At 55.5% G+C, this 22,526-nt stretch overlaps 1 protein-coding gene across 3 annotated transcripts in view; it reads right to left on the bottom strand.

The window, feature by feature from the left end:
* The window catches only part of Igsf21 (immunoglobin superfamily member 21), a 206,051-nt gene that overhangs the window by 166,374 nt on the left and 17,151 nt on the right, over positions 1 to 22,526 (bottom strand). The window lies entirely within an intron of this gene.

The following is a 22,526-nucleotide window of genomic DNA, read 5'->3' as shown; positions in this document are numbered from 1 at the left end:
ACTCCATCAAATATCAGAAAGCCAATGGACAAAGGTCACCCTGTCTCCCAAGACCCCCGGACATGCAAAACCCCAAAGCACACAGCCTTGGCCTGCATCCTGCCTCATCTGCATCACCGTGTTGAACCCACCAGCAGGATTGGATACCCTGACACCCAAAACTCTCCTCTGCCCAATGCCTGCCAGTTCCCAGCTACAGACCCTCCCATAATGCCAGGACAATTACAATCAGGACACAGAATTTATAATATTATTTATTATGGTCACTGAGAGTTAAACATAAAAAGTGCAGGAAATCTGTCCACAATGCCAGAGACTCAGAATATTCAGCAAAGGCCCTGGATCCCACAGCAATGTCCCGCATGAGTCCAGCTGAAGATCTAGCACCCATGATCGTGCCTCTCACATGTCCAACTGGAGGTCTAGAGCCCACAACAAGGTCTCACGTCAGTCTGTTTTACAGATCTGTGCTGGAAAGGCCCAAAGGTCAGTGGTGGAAGCTAGAAAGTCTATGCCAATCGGGTGAAGGAGCTGTGCCAACAGCTTGAGGGTTCTATGCTGGAGCTGAGAAGTCACACTCATAATAAAGACCAGGGCTGTCCTGAAAAGTACCACAGTCATCCTCAGCGACATGGAGGTCCCAAGTTCCTCCAATGATGAGAACAGTCAAGTTCACATCAAGAAGGCAGTGTGACAAGCTTCTCCTGGAGATTAAACAGCACACAGTTTCCCCTCCAGAGCCAGGAAGCAATGCTCAACGTAAGGACCAGGGCTCCCCCAAAGTGAACCACGGCCGCAAGATTCAGAGCTCCTGTAATGACAATGACCCAACCCACATTGGGGAAGCCAGGATGATGAGCTCCTCCAGGAGAACCAGCGATTCAAAACAGCAACACTTAGAAGGACCCACAACGCCCAGCTCTTCTCCACCTCTCTATTTATGCTGGCAACATTCCTCAGGCAGGCCATCTGCACCATGCTGACTTAATTCTGCTGGTGTTAAGTTGACCACCAGTTTTTAACCCACAACACCTCTGTTCAGGATACCAAGCCTAGAAATAACTCCTCCCAAACCCCCTACCCAATAACAATAGCGGGCAACCAAACCTGAATTCAAACCCTGGCTCTGCAACTATTAGTCTAAAGTTTGGGGCAAGTTCTTTGCCTTGCGTGTGCCTCAGTTTCCCCAGCTGTAGACGGGGGCGGTGCCCACCGCTGCTCTGGAGCAGGATATGCGGCAGCACCGTGCTGTTCTTGTTATCCCCAGCTTCATTACGCTCCTGCGTGTCAGCCATTCGGCTGTTCCAGAGGTCGAGTTTTCACTTTCTTTGTTCTTTCCTTGTTTTGTCAAATGATTCACCAGAGTAGGAGCCAAATTGGATTTGATATAAATGATGGCTTATCACGGTATTTTGCTCTTCATGTTAATAACTTTTCAGGACTTGCACATCCACTGCTGTGCGCTGAGCCCTGAGTTTGGGTGTGCAAGTTGTGAGCTCGTTATATAACCAGGCAGGACGCTGGCAGAAGCTCTCTCTCGCTCCTTCCCCAGGGGCCCTGGACATTGTGGGGGGACTCCTTCTCCTCCCACCCTGAAGCTGGCAGTGCCCATGCTGCTTTGGCAGCTGGCAAAGTGCAGGTGTTAACAGAAACCAGAGCGCGTGGAAAGCAGAGCTCATCCCAGCAGTGATGCCTCCTGCGGGGGGAGCCAAGGCCAGCCGCATGGTGCAACCCCATCCAGAGCCTTACAGATGCCCAACCCTGAGCTGACGCACCACGGTTCCCCAAAAGGAACCCTCCCGAGTCCAGGGGATCCAGATGTAGACGCAGATCGGCCCTCCAGCCCGAATCCAGCTCCTCACTCCTCCCTCTCTCCCCCATTGTTTCTGGCAGAGCATTCTTTGGCCCCTGTGACACCAGCATCATCAATAACACTATCTGCTGAGCACTTTCTATGTGCCTGGCGCTCCTTTAGGCTTCTTGGGTTTTGGGACACCTTCCCGGGTTCGGTACAGGGTCAGGTGTGGGGAATAAGCAGGACCAAGCCTGGAGCTCAAGCACTCTGACCTCAGAACTCTGCACCCGACCTCTAGCTCCGTGACCCCCACAAACTACAGATTTGGTGACTCTCACAAACCTCCCTGTGTTCAAGTCTTGCACGACCAGCCCAGACTCGGCTTCCGCCATGGGTCCCACTTCAGCCCTCTCCATCCTGGTCTTCACAGAACATGGTCTGGTGCCTCCTGGTCCAAAGGCTCCTCTGGGTCTCAGCCTTTGACCTTCGGGACCTGCTTCCTGTCATAGATCCCCAAGGAGTATCTCCTTCCCTTTGGCCTGGCCTATCCATGGCTGGACAAAGTTTCTAATGAAAGGCACAGAACAAATATTTACTGTATATCGGACCCTAGCTGTTGCCCAAAGCAGCAAACTCATAAGGTGAGTATGATGATCCTCGTTCATGATGACAAAGGCAAGGCTCAGAGAGGCTAAGGGAACATGTCTGGGGTCACGCAGCCCCCAGAGGGGAAGCTGGGATTCGAACCTGGATCTGCTTCATCCGCTTGATTTTGAAGCCTCTGTGCAGTGATTGCTTGATAAATATCTGGCTTTATCCCACTGCTGCATGGGACCACTTGGTGTGGATAGAAGCACATCTGTCTGGCATCTGCTTTCCTTTTAACAAATGCTGTCACAGCTTTGCTCCCCTTTGAGTGCACCACAGGCCTCCCAGCCAGGGGATCCTGGGCTCCTTTGTCCTCCTGTCCCCACAGAGGCCTGGGGAACAAGCACTTGCAGAGTGAGCAGCTGTCTTGGCCTCTGCCTGATAAGCCCAGGAACACGGGCTTGGAGGAGGGTGGGTGAGGCTCTGGATGGCCTGGCACTGAGGTGGGAGCTGAGCCGTGCCTGGTGGCCCAGAGGAGAGCTCAGCATGGGGTGGTCAGCCTGGGGTTCGGCATCATGTCATCCCCACCACTGCCTGAGTGTCCCCATCTGCACGTAGAGAGACACTCTGTCCATGCTGGGCACCCCTGCTTGGTGTGAGCAGATGGTGAGAGGCTGAGGGGGGTTCTGGGTGCAGGAGAGAGGACAACATGGTGCTGGGCTCTTTCTTTCTCTGGACCCCTGCCTGGATGGAGCCCTCTCTGAGTTCAGGTACAGACCCAAAAGCCACACCCATCTAGAGACGCCTTTCTCCATCCTCGGCTGTGCTAGGGCCCTGCAGCTGGTCCTGGCAACCCAGTCCTTTCCTGGAGATCCCAGCTCATAGCTGCCACTCAGCCTAGCCTATTCCAGGAAGAGCCATGGCACCCTGCCAACCTCCCACCACAGCTCTAGACTCAATGCCCAAGCCTGTGTCTGCCCAGGTACCAGGGTTCAGGAAGCCCCACCCAGTGCTCAACCTGCTCTGCACAAAAGCTCCAGAACATTGCCTGTGCCGGGATGTGGACAGGGAAGCCACTTGCCCTGCTCCCTGATTAGTGCCTTGGGGCTAGGGCATGAGGACAGAGCCCAGCCTGAGTATCAGTGCATTCTATGCATGGCAACATGCAAACAGGTGCCACAGGCCCTGTGTACCCTAAAGAAATGATGATGGCTGAGAGCAGGGGGCACTCAGGGCCACCCTGCCTGAAAGGTCTAGCTCAGGTACACAAGGGTCAAACATCAAAGTTGTTCCCTGGAGGGGGCCCCATCCCTGAAATCCAACAGCAATGATTTCTACCATGTGTGGAGCCTCTACTAGGTGCTTGGGGCACTTTATGTCCCTGTGTCTCTCGCCGCACCCTCAAAGTTAAGGTTAGCCCATTTTACAGATGCCAAGGCTCAGTGAGACCAGCTCTGGAGCCAAGCTCAAATTCCACTGCAGAGATAGCTGAGCCTTTCCAACTTACTCATAGGCCCTTGTCTAGAATTCTCCATGGCTCCTTATAGCTAGCCTGCTCTGGAGCCTTAGCATGGAGCACCCTAGCAGGGAGATCTATCAGGGACCTGGCCAAGACCCCCAGTCTCCCAAACAAGTACATGGTGAAAGCTTAAAGTAAATGAGACAAGTGGTCTGATTTTAGCACTCCAGAAGAATCAAAACCTCTGCAGAGTTCGAGACTCTGGGGACTAAGATAAGGACTGTCTCTGGGCAGCCCGTATTTATTTAGTTTTTCAAACAAGGAAGGGGTTAGAATGAAAAACACGGGAAACTGAACAGACCTTGGGAGTGGTTCAAGGACTCTGTCAAGAATCAGATTATGTTTAATTTAGAAGAACTATTTTAGGAGATGATCTTCATGTTGTATTTTACGACAGGAGTGAAATGCCGACAGCCACAGCCTTTACTTAGTTAACTGGAGCTGGGGCCAAGCGTCCTCAGCTGTGACCTTATCTTGGCCTTTGAGGTGTCTCTCTGTTCTCGGGTTGGCCATGCCCCAGCCATGCCACAGCCCTGCATGTGTGCTCAATTTCCAGTTTCAGTGACTCCCCGTAGAGATCCAGCCTGAGCCTGGCCCCACGTACAGATCATTTTTGCCTTGATCAAACATCTCAGGTGACAGGGATGTGTTGGGCCGAAGGCCCAAAGGTCAGCACAGCAGAACAGGCCTACATGATGGGCCCTCTGAAAAGGGGGTGAGCAGAGACTGAGCCCAAGGCAGGCACCCTCAGTCCAGGCTCCATCCAGGGGTCAGGGGTGGGTTTAGGATAGGATGAGATGCCACCAAGCAGAGCCCTGAAGGATGAGCGGAGGGGTTACCATCTAGCTCCTCACCGTCCTAGAAATCCCGTGTCATTCCTCCCCAGCTGCCCACAAGGCTGTGTGACTTCCCCCTTCTCTGGAAAACTGCCCATCTGCAAGCTGCTCACTTCCCGTGCCCCTCCTCTACTATGTAGCCCTCAGCTGAGGACCAGGGGCTCAGAGAGGAAGTGGGATAGCCAGGGCCTAGCTGCCAGTCACACTGTGGGAATTAGGTCAGGAGCCCCAGTGCTCACAGGAACTCCCGAGGTAGAGGGATGCTCAGCTTGACCCTTGAGCCAGGGCACGCAGCAAAGCCTTGCTCAGGTGCTGATACCCAGGGCTGCAGCCCTGGCAGAGGAAGTTAGCAGACTCCAGGCCAGGTGGGTGGGTAGACATCCTGTCAGGAGGATATTAACAAGCTGTCCATCCAATTAGGAGCCAGTAATTAAAATTCATCTTCCTTCCTACTGCACAGTATTAAACCACAAACACTTCATTATATGCCTCTTACCTCGCTAATTTGCATAAATGGGAAGAAACACTTAACAACCCAGACACTAATTAATGCCTGGGGCGCAGCATGGCTTAGTGGCCTTCGACAGCCAGTGACTGAACTGGTGGAGGGTAGGTCCTGCGCAGGACTTAACTGCAGCCACAGGCGGGATGCCTGGCAGGAGGGGGCAGGAGGGCAAACCCTAACCCTAACCCTAACCCTAATGACCCCTCAGCTGTCAGAGAAACCTGGAGTTGTCTGCAATTGTCCCCAAACTTTCATTCTTTTTGGAACAGTGTCCTGGAGGGTCTCATGTGATTGGAAGGTGACTGGATCATGGCAGTGCTGGGAACATCCACACACTCATGCATGGCTGAGCTCTCAGCTGAACCTGCTGCTGGGGGATGGGGCTTAGATGGAGGTGCATTGGCGTCCCAGCCTACCCCTCTCTCTCTTTCTCTCTCTCTCTCTCTCTCTCTCTCTCTCTCTCTCTCTTTCTCTCTCTCCCCCCCTACTCCTTCCTGGCTGCCACAAATTAAGCAGCTGCCTGCCTCTGGGCCCTCCCACCATGCCAAACAGTTCCTGCCTTCATGCCAGCCAACCATGCACTGGACCACGCACCAGAATAAACCTCTCCGCTAAGCTGTGGGTTTCTAGTGTTGTATCCTACGATGGAGAAAGTGACTAACACACCTGGTTTCCCAACTTCCAAATTCCACTGAAGAGAGACTAAAGATGCTCCTGACACCCTCTTATTCCCAGTATAAGGCTCCCCAGGGGCTCAGTCTCGGCTGGGGCTGGGCACAGGGGCAGTGGTTTTGGCTTTATTTTCTGGAGGAAAGAGCACAGGCTTAGAGCCAGGTGGGGCAGGATTGGCATGTCAGCCCTGCCACCCACCTGCTGTACACCCTTAGGACGTTACTTGCCTTGTCTGAGTGTCTCCTCAGCTGCAAAGAGGATGACACGTGAGAGACCGTGGAGAGAGAGTAGGTCGGCTCAGTACTTAGCCAGCGGGGAGAGCTCAGTCCAGCCTGCCTCCTTCCCTCCCCACGACCACCCCCTGGACGGTTCCCTGAAGGCCCAGGATGCCCTGCAAAGCCCAGTCCTCCCCACGGAGTGGCCTGCTGCGGTGGAGAGGGACTGGCAGGCAGGGCAGCCTGCATGCCCACATTATTTCCGAGTAACCATTGACACAGGCTGCCAGGCCAGTGGTACATCATAATTACTGTACATGTTATGTGGATTAATACTTCACCTTTGCCATCCCTGCACCTGTGCCGTCAGAGCACGCACCAATATTAGTCAATTAGGCTCCCAGCCTCCCCAGCCCACCACATTTATTAGCTTCCCCATCCTACAGGGGGCAGGAGCCAGGCAGGAGCCAGGCAGGGCCAAGGTCACTGCCCAGGCCTGTGGGAAGCTCAGGTGTCGCTGATGCTTCTCCAGCCCCTGGGGCCACAGCTGCACCACGGATCCTCAGTTGGCCCCAAGTCCCCCAGTCTTTGCTGACCACTACCTTGCCAAGATGGCCCAGACAGCTTGTTTGGGGGACGAGTTCTCCATAGGCAACTCTGGACCCCTCCTCTGTCCTGTAGCTGGTGTTTGGTGGAGGCCTGAGAAGCGCCCGGCTCCCCATACACGGGGGCGGGCTTTCATCCCACAGCAGCTCTGCCATTGGTCATGATTATCTCCACCTTACAGGTGAAGCCAGAGGCTCACAGGGATGACAGCTTCCAAGGTCACAAGGTCCCAAAGGCAGAGCCAGCCCTGGGACTCGTTCTGTGACTGGCAGATCCACACTGTGCTGGTGTCAGTGCAGGGGTGTCTCCATCCTTGGGGGAACAGGGGGGAGGCTGTGGTGCAGGTCACAAAGGTGAGTGATGAAATTCAAGTCTGTGCAAAGCCCCTTGGGGCAATGGGAGCCACAGAGGGGGCAGCGCAAGGGCTTCTGGGTAGAGCCGGAAGGAGGTAAGGAGGTGGGGGGGGGGTGCGTTCCTGTAGGAAACACTGGAGCCAAGTTAGAGGTCAGAGGAATTGGAGTTACTGCCCCGGGGAACTCCTGGAGCCCCCAGCCCTGGCTGGAACCCATACAGGTCCTGGCCTTTGGGGTGTGTCTCCCCCAGCCAGGACCTGCAGGAGCCATGAACAAGCCCACAGCCCATCCCCTCCTCCCAGTCCCTGCCCAGTGCTGGATCCTCTGTGCCCTGGGATGCACAGACATTCTCCCAGGGCAGGGCACAGCTCAGGGCAGGGGTGAGAGGCCCGTGGGTCCCACAGATGCCAGGTGAAGGAGAGAGAACCCTGGCCTAGAGGATGCTGGGGCCCAGCTACACGAGTGTGGGTGACTAAGTCACAAGTGACACCAGCAAGGCCCTGCCCTGATCTGGGCCTCAGTGTCTTTGCCATCAGGGGAACCACAGACTGGAGGCTGCATGAGGTCATCAGCAACTGAGTCACAGTGTGGGGACAGCCTGTTGGGGTGGCGATGGATTCAGGAGTGCCTGGAACTGGGGTCCTGAGCCCCACCCCAACAACCCGTCATCTCCGGCTGTGCCACTGGGGAAGGTCGCCACACCTCTGTCATTCGGTTACTCCATCTATGATGCGGGGAGGAAGGGAGAATGAATCCATTTAGGTGCCAGGCCGAGCGGGCCATCTGCTCTGCTGATTAGGGGACGGAGCCTCCCAGGCATGAACCTGGCCACAAACCTCGGGGATGCGATGCCCGGGCCGAGCTGCAGGCTCTCAACACATCCAGTTCCCGAGCCAGCTCTTTTGCTGGGGGAAAAGGGATGTTGGCACTGGGCTTCCAAAGCCCATTAGGGCTGGGTGGACAAGCACAGGACTGACTGCTAAAGAGGGCGAGGCCATCCATAACTGTCCAAGGTTTACGGCAAAGCTTCGCTCACTGGAAGCACAGCACTCCATCACATCTCACCCCCCAGCTCCACCTGCTGCAAGCCGGCCGCACCCCACAGCAGCATGTTCACAGCTCCATTCTCCCCCGGGTGCTGTGGGCTTCTCTGCTGGGTGGAACCTGGGTGCCCTCAGAGGAGGCGGTGACAAAGGATGGCACTGGGCGACGTCACCGTGGCTGGCCATACACTGAGAGCCATCACTTGGCATCAGGCTGGGCAGGAACTGAGCATGGGTCCTAAATTGTGTCCCCTCCCTCGATCCTTACCTTGACCCTATCAGATGGCTTTGCTGGTCCTATTCCAGGGAAACTGAGGCTCAGAAGTGGCCCAGGGTCCCACAACCATGAACTGGCTATGTCGAGGCATGCTGGACTTTGAATGGTACAGAACACAGCAGGGTTTGTGAGCCCATTCGGCTACACCATGGTGAAGGCAGTGGCTTCCCATGAGTAGGGACTGAGAGAACCACTACTCCTCAACCTCCCCAGCCCCTAAGGCAACTATTGCCCCATTCTCCAGATGGAGAAACCGAGGCTCAGGCCCCAGAGTGAGTGCCAGCCCTAAAATTCCACCCCGATGAGTCTGGCTCCATCCTGACTCTTGCTATAGAGTCTATGAAAGCAGTTATTGTAGCAACGCAGCTTGAAAATCCCCTTGTCCAAAATGCTGGAGACAGAAGTGTCTTGGATTTCAGATTTTTTTTCAGACTACAAAGTATTTGCATATCTATAAAGCCGCACTTTGGAACGAGAGGCAGGTCTAAGCATAAAATTCACTCTTATAGACACCTAACAGCCTGAAGGTGATTTCATGCTGCCTGTTTTCTGTAAACATTTTTACAGAAAATGTAAAATTTATGTAAGAATTTTAAACATTTTAAGTACGTAAAAACATAACACATACACGCTCAGGATCACAGCCAGGGCCTCACACGCGGGTAAGTTCTCTTGCACAGAGCTACACCCCAGCATTATATCATCCTGAATAATTTTGTGCACCAGACAAAATCTCCTGGGGTGCAACCGTGTGCTTGGGTCACTCCAGCGCGTTGGCTTCTAGAACCGAATTTTGACTTGGGATCTGGGGATTAGGGATATTTGCATCTCCTGGAACCCATGCCTGAAGTTTCACCTCTAGCAACTCAGAAGCCTCAGAGCCTGAAAAGCAGCCACGGGGGAAAGTGGCCCAGGTCACCGCGCTGGACCATGATGGAGCCAGGATGGGGAAATGGATCAAGGCAGCTGCCGTGCCACCCTGGAGGAGCCGCAAAGTCACTGCGACTTCCCTGATCTGCCCAGCTCGGGAGACTCTCGGATCAGGCTGTGGGGCTGGGTGGAGCGCACTGGGGGAGGGAACCAGTCCTGTCATGGGTGGCACCGGGGAGCGGGGTGGCCGGCCAGGCTCGCAGCCAGGGCTGCACAGTTGGGCTAGGCCACCTTTCTTACTATGCTGTGATTCAAGAACACCCAGTATTGATAGTCATTATTAGCACCATGGTGCCTCTGCACCTCCAAACCTTGCCTGTATCAACCAGCCAGCCCCACGCCCCACCCCCACCCTGGTGCATCGCTGCCCTAGCCCTGGACTGCTGAGGACCCCACAGCCCTGGGGCCTCCTGCTGGACAGCGTGTCCCTGGACTCTTGGGTCTCCACGGATCGTCACCCGCTGTGGTCACACACACCCTGCTGGCCGCAGGTCTGTCAGTGGACCCGGCCTGCTGGGATTCCGGGACACTGGTAGGCCTCACCGTAGGAGCTCATCCAATTTTGTTTTTTTTTAAATGGGTTTGAAACATTAACTTGTATGCATGGGGTCAGTGGACCACTCTGCATTTGGATACAACAACCTCACTCATTCAAGGATGAAAGTCTCATTTTTTTAATTATACAGGCTTGTATTTCTCGTGTCTTGGTCTCATGCCCCCCGGCCCAGTCTTCTGAACAATGCCAGACGCTATGATGCGCGACTCTTTGAGGCGCCCCAGACCCTGCTCGCTCCGGTGCACAAACACCTCCTGCATGAACTGTCAGCGGCAGACCTCGCCATCAGCACTGGAGATGCAGGGGGAACAAAACGGCCCTGTCCACTGCCCATGCTGCCCAGGTCACAGAGCAATGCTGTGCTTGAGAATACGGACTCCAGAGCAGGCCGGTCCAGTCTAATCCCTGCTTTACCGCTAGCCAGGTATTTACCCCAGGCAGGTTTCTTGACCTCTCTGTAAAATGGGGCTAGGACAGTGCCTCTGTCAGAGTCCCGAATTGAAGCAGGTTGCAGTCCTGAAACGGTCCTGGTCTGCAGGCAACATAATAAAGACTCTGGGAAGCTGAGGCAGGAGGATTGGGAGTTTGAGCCCTATCTGGTGATTTAGTAATTTAGGGAGACCTTGTCTCAAAATAAACAATTTTTGAAAAAGGGTTGGGGTGGAGCTCAGTGCAAAGGCCCTGGGTTTAATCTCAGAAAAAATTTTATTAGCTTCCCCATTATTCCAGTGGGAATTTATAATAGTACAAATTATCATGTTAATACAGTGGTACCTTGGTTCACCAATTTAATTCTTTCCGAGATTCTGGTTGCAAAACAAATTGGATAAAAACTGAAACAAATTCAAAGGCTCAGTTCGATGGTGAGGTTAGAGTTAATGTGGAGAGGAAGCGGGGGGTAGGGGGGTTCCCCCACCCCGCTTCCCGGCTAGAGGCCCACGTGGCATGGAAAGAGCAGGTAGCTGGAGCAGACCAGCGGCCAGGGCCTCATGACCGCAGAGGGGCCAAGGCCAAAGCACCAGGCAAGGCCAGTGAGGTGGCCCGCCGGGCTGAGAAGCAGATTGCGCTCAGGCACAAAGGCAGACCCTGGGGATGGAAGCCGGAAGCAGCGTGGGCTCTGATTTACATTTTAATAACACGTCTTTGGGTGCAGTGGGAGCTGAGGGGGGCCGTGAGGGTGGCAGCAGAGACCAGCTGGGAGGTGGTGACAGGCCCCGGCAGATGGTGGCCTGGCTGGGGTGGCAGAGACAAGGCAGAGAAGCAGCCAGGTCCGAGGCGGGCGAAGAGCCTGGCCTGCAGCTGGGGTGTGAGGGGAGAGAGAGGGATCTGGTGACGCCATTCCATTCCGGCACATGCCAGGAGGCTTGTGCTTTATTTTGGATCGCACCATTAACTAGCTGTGTGACCTTGGTGTGACACCTAACCTCTCTGAGCGGGGCTTTCTCATCCATGAGCTGTGGGGAGGCCATCTGGCCTCACGGGCTAGCTGTGAGCAGAGAGAAGACACAGATGGACACTGGGGGGACCTTGGCTGGGATGGGGTGGCGGGACCCAGCAGGACCCTCGGGGCTCTGCAGTTCCTCTCCCCTCCCAGGGATCCAGGTCGATGGAAGATCCACTAAGCTCCCCCATTGCCTCTGGCACAGAAAGGGGGGCTTCTCCCCCATGGAGCAGGAGAGCAGGGTGTGGGTGGGGCTGTCGGTGGGCTGGGGAGACACAGAGGAACCCCATTCATGTCCAGCCATCCAGAGGGCGAAATGACTCAGCCAAGGTGCACTGTCCTGGAAGAAGCCACATAATTTCTGCCCTGAAAGACCGAGATGGTTTCTACCCCTTTCTGCCCGGCAGCTTTGGGGCATGTGGCAGGACAGAGACAGGAGGTACGCGTTAGAAAGGGCACAGAGGTCCAGCTCTGTTCTGGCTCTATCCCTGGACACTGAGGGCATCATCGGACTCACCTGTCCTCCAGCTGTAGCCAGGAGGTGCCCTGCATGTGGCTCTGTGGGACCCCGACATGAGGAATGTCATTGTCTTAATCGCTCCCTGCCCTTCTGTTTGGATTTGAAAACATGGACACAAATTACTTTCCTGATATTTACTGCGTGGGCGCCGGGCTGATGGGGGTGGTGCAGGGGCACGCGGGCGCTCCATGTCCCCGGCGGAGGGAAGGTCACCCCCAGGTGTTGCTGCTGCTGACCCTGCATCTCAGGGCCTGGTCTGGCCGGTTGCTGGCACCAGGAGGAGCTGCACCCTTGAGGTGTGGAGAGCAGGGCGGTTTGCAGCGAATTTTCACATGGTCGGTTTTGCCATTAACTTTGAATGCCTTTGTGGGCCTATAAAGCTCCCCGCATGCTTTATGGGGAGCATGAATTGAGGAAATCGGTGGCAAAAACAGGGTAATGGGTGGCTTTCAGATACCACACGAGGGTCAGGGAACAAAGGCAAGAAGCAGCCGCCTCACCACAGAAATGGCTCTGACGGGAACTTTTTCAAAAGAAACCACATGCATTCCTTTCTGTGTCCCCTCAAATCCCTATGTCCCCCACACGCGCCCCTCAAGGCTGGGAGGATAATAACCCCACATCAGTAGCGGTCATCTCAGAATAGGGCCATTTTCTTTTTTGTGCCTTTCTAAATGCTCCAAATTATCCCAGCTCCCAGGTATTACTTTTGGAACTGAGAAAGTTATTTTTCAAAGTCAGAGCATCCAAAGCAGCAGGAAGGGGTGCTCCTGAGGTGCTCAGCACTCTCTCACGGGGCTCCTGCTCTCAATACAGCCCTGGAGTATGGTAGATGGGGAAACTGAGGCACAGGAAGTTAAATGTCTCAGGGTTAGTGAGAGAATGGGCCTCGCTGGGAACCTGTGCTCTGCACTTCTAGCCTGGCCACCACAGTTCTCTCCCCAGGGCTCCCTGGTGAGTCAGGTCACCTCCGTGTACTTGTCCTCAGCCAGGGTGAGGGGCACTCACCTTGGAGGGTCCTGGGCCTCCCGTCATGCTATTCATGGGCTGTGGTTTCTCTCTGGTTGGACCTACTAGATGTTTCTAGAAAGTTCTACACTCAAGCTAAGCCAGGTCAAGATGGGCCAGAGGCTGAAAGTTTAAGGCAGGAAAAGTGGACTGACTTCCTTTGAGGAGGGAAAAGGCACCTCCAAGCAGGGCCAGGCTGAACCAGGCACGAGGTCCCTGGTGGACCCCAGATCTTCAGCCAGATCAGCCTCCCTGGCAGGGAAGGGCCGAGACCCAGGGGCGGGGTAAGATCAAGAGGAACAGAGAGCACCCTGAAATATCCTGCTACTCCTGCACACAAGCACATGGGAACACCGTGGGACAGAAAAGGAGATGGAAGAGACACATATTTCCTTTAGAAGAAGGTCTGGGGACAAAACCCTACCTGCTATGCTGTAAAGACATAGCTACTGCCTCTATCAAGCATTGGTCTGATGGGGAGATGCCACCCTCTGCCCTAAGAGAACTGGAAGCCAAGGCCTCACCCCCAAAACGACCTTAAAACCTTTTAAGAGACTAGGAGAGAAGGTGACCCACCAGGTCACCTACATGCAGACGCATTTACAGGGCCCCAGAGTGCAGCAGGGATAGTGCTGAACCTTCAGGAGGGATCCCCGAGAAGGTGGTTTCCCTGGCTCCCAGAAGGCCAGCCGGCTCTGCCAGGCTGGGGGGTCACATCAGCCAGTGAGTAGCCCAGGCCCCCCAGGAATCCAGGACATGAACTGGAAGAACAGGGATGGCAAACACCGTCATGGCGCGGGGGAGCCATGCACAGTTCTGAACGGGCAGGAGGGTGCTTGCCTTTGTCATTTGGAAAGATCAGCCAGGCCATGAGAAGGAGGAAGCAATGGGCAGGACCAGGACAGCAGCTGTGGCATTTAGCCAGGAGGGGCAGGCTGTGGGGCAGGGGCAGGGGACAGAGTCTCAGGGCTGCACACCCTGGCAAAATGCCCCAGTGAGGTGAGAGCCAGTCCGCTCCACGCTGCTGCCAGGGTGGGTTCAAGGATGCAGACCGGCTCCTTCTCTCCGGATGCCATCTATGGGAGTCCTCGAGGTGGGGGCATGGGCATCTGCTGTTCCCCAGCACGCGAGGGACCACGGTCAGGCCCCGGAGTCCTGTTCCCAGGAGGAGAAGGCCCGCCCTGCCTCTGACATCCTGGGGTCCCTGGATCGGGAAAGGTGATTTGGGGGGACATCGGGTCACAGCCTCCAGTTTCACCATCCAAACTCTGGGTCACAAGTGGCCCCTCAGTTGCCAGGTATTAGTCACCCAAGGCTGCCAGGGCCACGCCACCCTGCCTGCTGCGTGCCCCATCTGGATGGTTCCAAAGGCCTCCAAGCAAGGCAGTGCTGACCCAGCTGGGATTGGAGCTAATCAGCCCCTGATTTGCATATATGCAAACAAGGCTCTGCTGTGGACAGAGCAATTAGCATCGCCTAATGCTGGCCAGGCCACCATGACGGCCCTAGGGCTGAGATTTTATCTGCTGGGCTCGAGGGGCTGAGGGGCTGAGGGTGTGGGGCGGATGGATGGGAAGATCAGGCCATCTCAGAAGGACTCCTGGGGCTGGCTGTCTGATCTTTATTTTGGGCCAAGGGAGAAGGGCCACCTGGTGATCTGCGAGACAGACAGTCTTGTCAAGGCCAAGGGCCCAAAGAGGAACAAGTCTGGGCTATGAGCCTCAGAGGCTTAAATTCTGGTCCTGGCTCTTCCTGCTACCGTGTGACCACGGAAAAGTCAAAGAACCTCTCTGGGCTCAGTAGTCTCATTTGCAAAATGGAGCTACAAGCCTACAATCTCAGTGCTCAGGGAGGTTGAGACAGGAGGACTGGCAAGTTCTAGTCTTGCTTGGGGAATGCGGTGAAAGCCTGTCTCAAAATTACAATAGCATCAAACAAAAATTAAAATGTCTGGAGATGGCGCTCAGGGCAAAGGTCTTGAGTTTCATTCCCAGTACCAGTGAAGAAAAATAAATGGAGATACAACGTCCCCCATAGGCTGTCGACAGGATTGAAAGAGTCCTTACAGGTAATACTGGGGGTGCAGAGTGGCTGTGATTTCAGTGGGGCCCTGATATGGTGTGCAGGAGAATAAGAATTATCTATGTGGTCTCTCCTCACCCTGCTGGGGTTTGCTCTGCTAATGTCCCGGATGACCTGTTGTAAGTTGTGTAAAGTATATTTCCACCCAATAACTTAGGAACTGGCCTGAGAAGTCAGCCAGGGTGTGTCGGTATCCCCATTTTCACAGGCAGGAAACTGAGGCTGAGAGAGGAGCCAGGCCCCAGTGCTCCTCCTGCTGAGCCACGAGGAAAGGAGGGGGCTGGGAAAGGAGCTTGGGGGCGTGGAGAGGTCCCCAGGCCAGCCAAATGCTGGTCAGGAAAGGCTTCCTATAAGAAGCGGCTTCTGGGCTGTGACCACCAGGACGTCACGCCTGGTAAGGAGACAAGGTGGGAAACGCCATCAGAGGCAGAAGCAGAGGGAGCAGGGGCCGAGATGATGCAGGGGCTTCACACACTGGAGGACGGAGCAACAGAGCAGGGGCGGCAGGGGCTTGGTCTGGGCTCTCCGAGGTGCAGAGACAGGTCTGCACCACAGAGGGCTCAGACCGGAAGTGCTTTAGGACCTACAGTGGCGGGGGAGGGGAGGGTTAGCACCTAAAGCCCAGTCCCAGGGGCCCCTGGAAACCACGTGGAAGGCACCTTCTGAGCATGTCCCTCATGTGCCCTGACTCCCCGCCCACCCCTGGTGACAGCGACTATGAAGGCTTTGGCTCTCCGTACTGCTGCCTGCTTGGTACAGACTGGCTGCTGCCCACAGAGCTGCATTCGCAGTACCAGGCTCCAACGTGAGGAGGGAAGTGCCAGGGCTGTGCTGGGCCCTGGCAGCAGGTGCCACTTCAACCCTGGGTCACAAAACTGAGGCCCAGAGGGTCCAGGCTGCAGGGCCGGAACACACAGACAGCTCACTTGATGCAGGCTGCCCTTCCTGCTGGGACCTGCACAGGGTCTCAGATTGTCGTGCTGTGGTGTGGAGGTGTCCCTTGGGTTCACGTGATGAAAATTTAAACCCCAAGGTCACCCGGGAATGGGGTGTGGAGGCTGGGCCTGGAGGAGGTCCCAAGGGTCAGATGAGGCCATAAACACGAGGATGGACGGTGGCTTTCATGGCTTTATGAGAAGAGGAAGAGAGACTGAGCCAGCACCCTGCTCTGTCATGCTAGGTGATGCCTGTGCCAGACCATGATGCAACACAAGGTCCTCGCCAGGCACCAGGCAGATGGCAGTGTCAGGCCTCTGGGCTTCCAGCCTCCAGAAGCATGGGCCAAACAAACTTCCGTTCTTTACAAATGATCTGGTCTTGGGGGTTCTGTCATCGCCCAAAACCAGACAGAGACAGTGAGAACTGGGCCATATTTCCCCACCTCAGACAGTGGTCCAGTCCCAACCGGCCGCAGCGCTTCAGGGACAGTGACAGTGCACAGGGGCAGCAGGAAGATACTCAGCAGCCGAGATGCCCAGGGAGGGTGGGCGTGCATCCCCGAGGAGACCAGACCTCATCATCCTGGATGTGGCCCAGGGCCTGGATCTGAGCCCCGCCCTTCCCGTTCAGCCACCACAGGTCCCCAGCCCCAACCAGGATGTCTCATTCCAACGGCTGTCCCCGAGGGCAGGGAACAAGAAGCTCATTGAAGCGAAAAGTCATACAGAGGTTTAAGCAGCAGCGTGCATTTGGTGGTAGATGTCACAAATAGGCTTTATTGAAAAGAATAAAAACCACTTGCAATCGGGGCCATTTTAGAGAAGCCACAGAAGACGCCTTCCGCACCCAGGAGAGACAGGAGCTCATTTCCCAGAGCAGCACGGGGACCCCAAAGTGAGAATGTGGGTTTTAGAGTCAGAGCCAGGGCTGGGCACACAGGTCTGCCCGCAGCAGACGCTCAGCAGGGTCATCCTAGCTCTCCAAGACACACTGTATGCGACTCTCTGTGCCTCAGTTTATTCATCTGCAGAAAGAGGACGCTATAGCCACAGACGGGAGCAACCCCTGAGATAGCCCAGGAGCCTGGCTCACAGCAGACGCTCAGCTAAAGCAGGCAGCAGCAGTGGCACAGCAGTGGCACTGCCAGCATCCTGCACACATCACCACTTAAGAGGAGCCAGCCACGGATGTCCTTGCCCTGGCCCATGTGGGACCGGAGGGAACAATCATGCCCCAGCAATCACGCTCAGGGGTCAGCAGCATCTTCCTCCCCATTCTGGTGCTTCCAGCTTGGCTCTAAACAAAAATTACTTGCATCCCACCATTATCCAGGCTCAACTGGGAAGGGAGCTCCCAGCAAGTGACCCACAATGACATGAGCAGTGTTGTGATATGCCCCCCCCCGCACAGGACTCCTGGGCAACCACCAACTGAGCAGTGCCCTCTGCCCGCCCTGCTCGGTTTCTGCTTGGGATGAGGCGATTGAGGGAGATCAGCCCAGGACAGGGCTGCAGGGAAAAAGAAAGGGTAGCCAAAGGCCGGAGGGATTAGTGTATTTCTGCGGTAAGATAAGGATCTAAAGAGCTCTGATCCTGCAGCCCAGGGCTCTGCAGAGGCTTCTCCTGGCCCTGCTAATCCCAGTTCAGGCTCTTCTGTCACTTAGGGTCCCTCACCTGCTGTGCCAGCTCCCCAGGGGCTCACAAGCCCTTCCCTGAAAAAGGATCAGGTCTCAGCCTTCCCGGGAGGAACCTGCTGGGCAGAGGAACCCAGTCCCCAGGGCAGGGCTGCGCCCAGCTCAAGCTCTTACTCTCTGTCCATCCACACAGGTCACCCCCATGCTGATCCTAACTTTCCCTCTTTCCCTCGGATGCCCAGCTAGGCAGGGTGGTGAGCACCGCCATCCAGCTACTCTGGAGTCTGAGGCAGGAAGATCGCGGATTCAAGGCCAGACTTAGTGAGTGCCTGTCCCAAAATAAAAATTGCTGAGGATGTGGCTCGGTGCTGTGGCACTTTCCTGGCATGCACAAGATGCTGGGTTCAATCCTAGTACTGCAAACTTGGGGGCCACGATGGCAGAACAAGAGGTAAGAGCCAAGAACGAGGCTGTTGGAGACGAAGCCCCGGTTCTGGCTGTGTGGTCCCGAGTCACTCTCTTCACCTCTCTGTGCCTCGGTTTCCACACTTACAAAATGGGGAAAATCACAGCCTCTAACTCATAGAGTGCTTAACGCCGATTAAACTCATTAATATTTATGAAGCGCTTAGGAGCGGGCCCAGCACACAGTAAGTACTACATAAATATTTGTTAAATAAATATCTGTCTTGCTTACCTCGAAGGATTGGGGTAGAATCATCAGAAGATAAATACGGGAAAATCCTCCACACATGGTAGAAATCCAGGCAAATAAATTACAGTATGAATTCTCTTTATATCTCCATTCCCTAAACGAGCCTCCCTCAACGGACCACGCAGTGCGGTGCAGGAAGAATGGACCTGGAGGCCTCCCACGCCCGGGTGTTAAAAGGCACTGTGCTCACCAGCCACAGGACCTCGGGCCTGCTGCGAGCAAGCACGGGGGACCCCAGATCGTGCTAGGTGGGAGGAGGACTGTGGGATTTGTAACTTGAAAAGATCAGCCAGCGATACCTCCAGCAGCAAGTGACTTCAGCCTGGGGCCTCAGTCTCCCCATCTGTGCAGCAGAGAGAGAAATGGCACCCTAAGCCTCACTGGAGCACCAAGGGAAGATGGGTACATGGGGGACCTTGGTGGGGGCAGCCTCCATCCCAGAAGACAGATGAGGTCACTTTTTCCTCCAGCTCCCTCAAAGGAGTGACCTCACTCTGGGAGAGGCAGAGGCCCATTGCAAAGCCTCACTGGGGAGCTGGTGCAGGTGAGAAGTCACGGCCCGGGACCCCAGGGAGCGCACAGTTGGGTGACAGCCCCTTGCTGCAGAAGGATCTGTTGATCAAGCTAAGTCACACAGAATCCTCTAATCCCTCAAGCGTGGCTGTGGAACCCTCCTCAGGATTTCTCTGCCTCCTGTGATTGACTGAGGGCACCTCTGAGCAGTTGGGTGGGGAAGCAACAGCCTGGCTGGATCTCACTGGCCACAATCCCAGGGCTCAGTCTCCGGATGTGAGGGCCTGGGCTGCTCAGGACCTGCAGGTGGTCTGGGACAGGACAGGACATGACAGGCCCTGGGGTGGGTGCTCAGAGGCCAACGCTGTGCACAGCCTCTCAGCTGAGGAGAGGTTAGGATGTTTGTCCAAAGGCTCTGGACTGAGTGGGCCTAATGTGTTTGCCTAAATGCTCAGGCCCAGATAAGAGCCTGCGAGATGAGCAGATAGTCTGGGAGCAATTAACCGTCCCCCTGGGGTGAGCTGAGCTGGCTGCCCACTGAACGGACAGGAGTCAGACCAGGACAGGTGGTCGAGGGACTTTACAGGCCCTGGGAGCTTCTGGGATCAGAAATAGAAGGGCACGAACACCTCTGGTGGCTCAGAGTGGCCCAAGATGACATCCGTGCCTCACCTTACAGGGCAGTGAGGCTCAGAGGAGGCAGCAGAAGCCAGATGGCTGGAAAGTCAGCGCCAATGGGAAGAACGATGGACACCCAGATGGCGGGCAGCATCCGTCTCCTTTCATTTGCTCAGTCACTAATTCATTCATTCATCCCTCCACCCAGCATCCCCCTAAGGGCAGCCAGCAAGCGCCTCCATGGGGACCCACTGCTCTCAGCTCCTAGAGGTGCAGGCACTCTGGGCTCCTCACTGCCACGAGCCCAAACCCCACAAAGACCCCCAGCACCAGCTTCACTCACGAGAGTCTCCCCCCAAAGGACCCCCCATTCCCACTGTACTGAGGAGCTGAGGCTCTGGGAGGTCCAGTGACCGCCGCAGGCAGTGCTGGGTGCAGACCCCACCGTGTGCTGCACTGAGCCAGCCTGTGAGGATCTTGGGGACTTCCGCCCCCTGGGGGTTAGCAGGGCAGATGTGACATCATCTGTCATCACTTCCTGCGGTCACTCTGCCCACTTTCCCTGGCCGGGGGAGGTGGAGTCTGCAGGGCACCTGCAGTGCTGCCTGGGGGAAGTCGTGGGTCTCGGGCTCAGCCTCCTTGACCCAAATGAATCTCCTGGGTTGACTTGGGTGCTAACCTGGAGATATCTCATTTCGTATTTGCAATATTCCAAAATCCAGAATTTGAAGCACTTCCAGTGCCAGATATTTCAGACAGGCTGCTCAGTGGGCACACGTTACAGCCCTTCTTAACACCTCTCCATCCCCCACGGGACACTGCTCCACAGGGCAGGTTTCAGTCCCTGGGTCACGTGCAGGAATGGGGCTCAGAGAGGTGAAGACACTTGCCCAGGGCTCTCCAGCACAAGTGTGGCGAGGCTGGAGTTCAGACTCAGTCACTCTGCACACCCGTGCTCTAGCTTACCGGGGAGCCCAGGACTGGACAGGGGTGGGCCTGGACAGGGCGTGCCACTCTGCAGAGGCGAGACGGGGCCGGCGGCCTGGCCGCCCTCTCTGGCATCACCTGTGGCTTGGGTAAATGGCTGTCTGGAAGCCAAATCCAGCTCCTAGCTCCTTTCTGAAGCCACTAATTTTAGCCAGCCACAAAGTCAGCTTGAGCTTTTAAAACTGGACTGATTTATGCTTTCCCTTAATTGCTCCAAAAAAGTGCGAGAGAGAGAGAGAGAGAGAGAGAGAGAGAGAGAGAGAGAGAGAGAATGTGAGGCTATTTAGGTTAAGAATTTAAAGCTGGGTTCTCACTGGTTTGGTAGGCTGAGGGCCACACTAGGGTGGGGTCCCCTCCCACCTGCCAGAAGCCTCCCTGTCTCTGGGTCCCACAAGCCAGATGCTGCTGGGAGAGGAGGTGGGGGCACTGGGGGCGCCACCAGGAGGCACCCAGGCAATGGTCACTCCCTACGAGGATGCCATGAGAAGGTCTACAGTGCCACTGAACCCTGTGCCACCCATGCTGAGTCCCAAGTGGGGCCTGGAGGACACAGACAAGGAGTGTGAGGCCCCAACCCCCATCAGGGCACTGCCAGGCTGCCCACGTGGCCTGCAGGGGGACACACACCCAGTCACCCCACCCATCCCACTGTGGAAGGCTGCTGCATGGAAGACAAGGCTCTGGCCAGTCTAGCAATACACGCAAGGTCCCCACAACACAAGGTGCACAGAAATCCGGAAGTCTACAGGGTCTCCTGGCCATGTGCAGAGGGAGCTAAGCTCCTGCAAATGCACTGACCTGGTTAGAACCCAGGCTCTGACACTGCCTATCTGTGCCTCCTTCACAAAATTACTAACCCTGCCTGAGCCCCTCAGTTTACCTGTCCCTAAAATGGGGCCAATAATACTTCTATCTCAGAATCCACTGAAAGATTGAAGCGATACAGGAGGAAATAGCTAATTTAAGAAGGAAAAAGCCCAAATCAGAGACTGCTAGAGAAGTCCTGAGATCTGGCAGGCAAAGGAGGCCCAAGAGGGTGGCCGCCCATCCTGGCTGGAACTAACGGCAGGTGCTCAGGTTTTATTTTAACTGCTCGGGGTCTTTCTGTTTCCTCCGCCTTCTGGTCTTCTTCCCTTAGAGAGCTCTGGCCCTGGTGTGGAGAGCTGAACAGAGGCAGGAGGGAGGAGGGAGGGAAACACCCAGTCCCTGAGCTCGTGTCCCTGTGCCCACCCTGCAGTCCTGTTAGCAGTGACCCCCGATGGGACCTAAATCCTCTGTCCTCCAGGATGTCCAGGCGCCTGTCGCTCTCTCCCTCCCTCCGAGCTGGGCCCGAGTGAGGGATTCTCCGCTGCTCCCGGGACGCTGCACCACTAATAAGATCAAAACGTATCTTCCTCGCCCAGCATCGATTCATAGCGCTGATTTACTGGTGCGTCTCAGCTGCTACAAAACGGATGTGCGGGCCGCCACCTTCATCTCTATCCATCTCCCCGCTGCCAGGGAATAACTGCTAATTAATACCTCTCCGCCGCCGTCACCCGCCAGCTCCGAGGGCCATCAATACTCCTGGGCTCCCTGCCACCCTGCCCGCTCACCCCGCTGTGCAGGGCTCTGTCCCCCGCCCCCGACCAGAGCCACAGGTACACCTGAGCAGGCAAGAGGTGGCCGCTAACTCGGAGGAAGGGACAGGGCCGGAGAGACCCCAGTTCAAATCCCAGCTCCCCACACACCAGCAATGAGGCTCCACTTCTGAGTCACCACCCGCATCTGCAAAATGGGCGTAGGGTGGGATTAAAGGTCAGTGGCTGGTCATCTGTTTACTTCTATCTCATCCAGCAAAGGCCAAAGACCTTGACAGTCCCTTAGGGTGGGGTCCCCAAGTACACGGTAAGACATCCATCAATATCAGGCAGATGAGCAGCAAGCTCTCCATATTAGCTAAATAATAACAACAGCAATAATAATATGATGAGCAGGGTTCTCACTTTCTGCCCTGCAGTGAAGATTTGGTTGAACACCTTCTCACCTATGGCAAAGTCTACTGTGCGTTGAGTGACTACTAGATATCAGAAGCTTTAGCAATCCCACCAACAAGGCAGGGAGCGTCACCCTCATGTCCCAGGTAGGAAACTGAGGCTCGGGGCCATTACATGCCTTGCCCAAAATGAGACATCT

This window comes from Cavia porcellus, unplaced genomic scaffold, assembly GCF_034190915.1.
Source record: "Cavia porcellus strain 051 isolate PalLab524CR breed Dunkin Hartley unplaced genomic scaffold, mCavPor4.1 scaffold_25, whole genome shotgun sequence".
Taxonomy (NCBI): Eukaryota; Metazoa; Chordata; class Mammalia; order Rodentia; family Caviidae; genus Cavia; species Cavia porcellus.
This window is presented reverse-complemented; position numbering and strand designations above follow the sequence as displayed.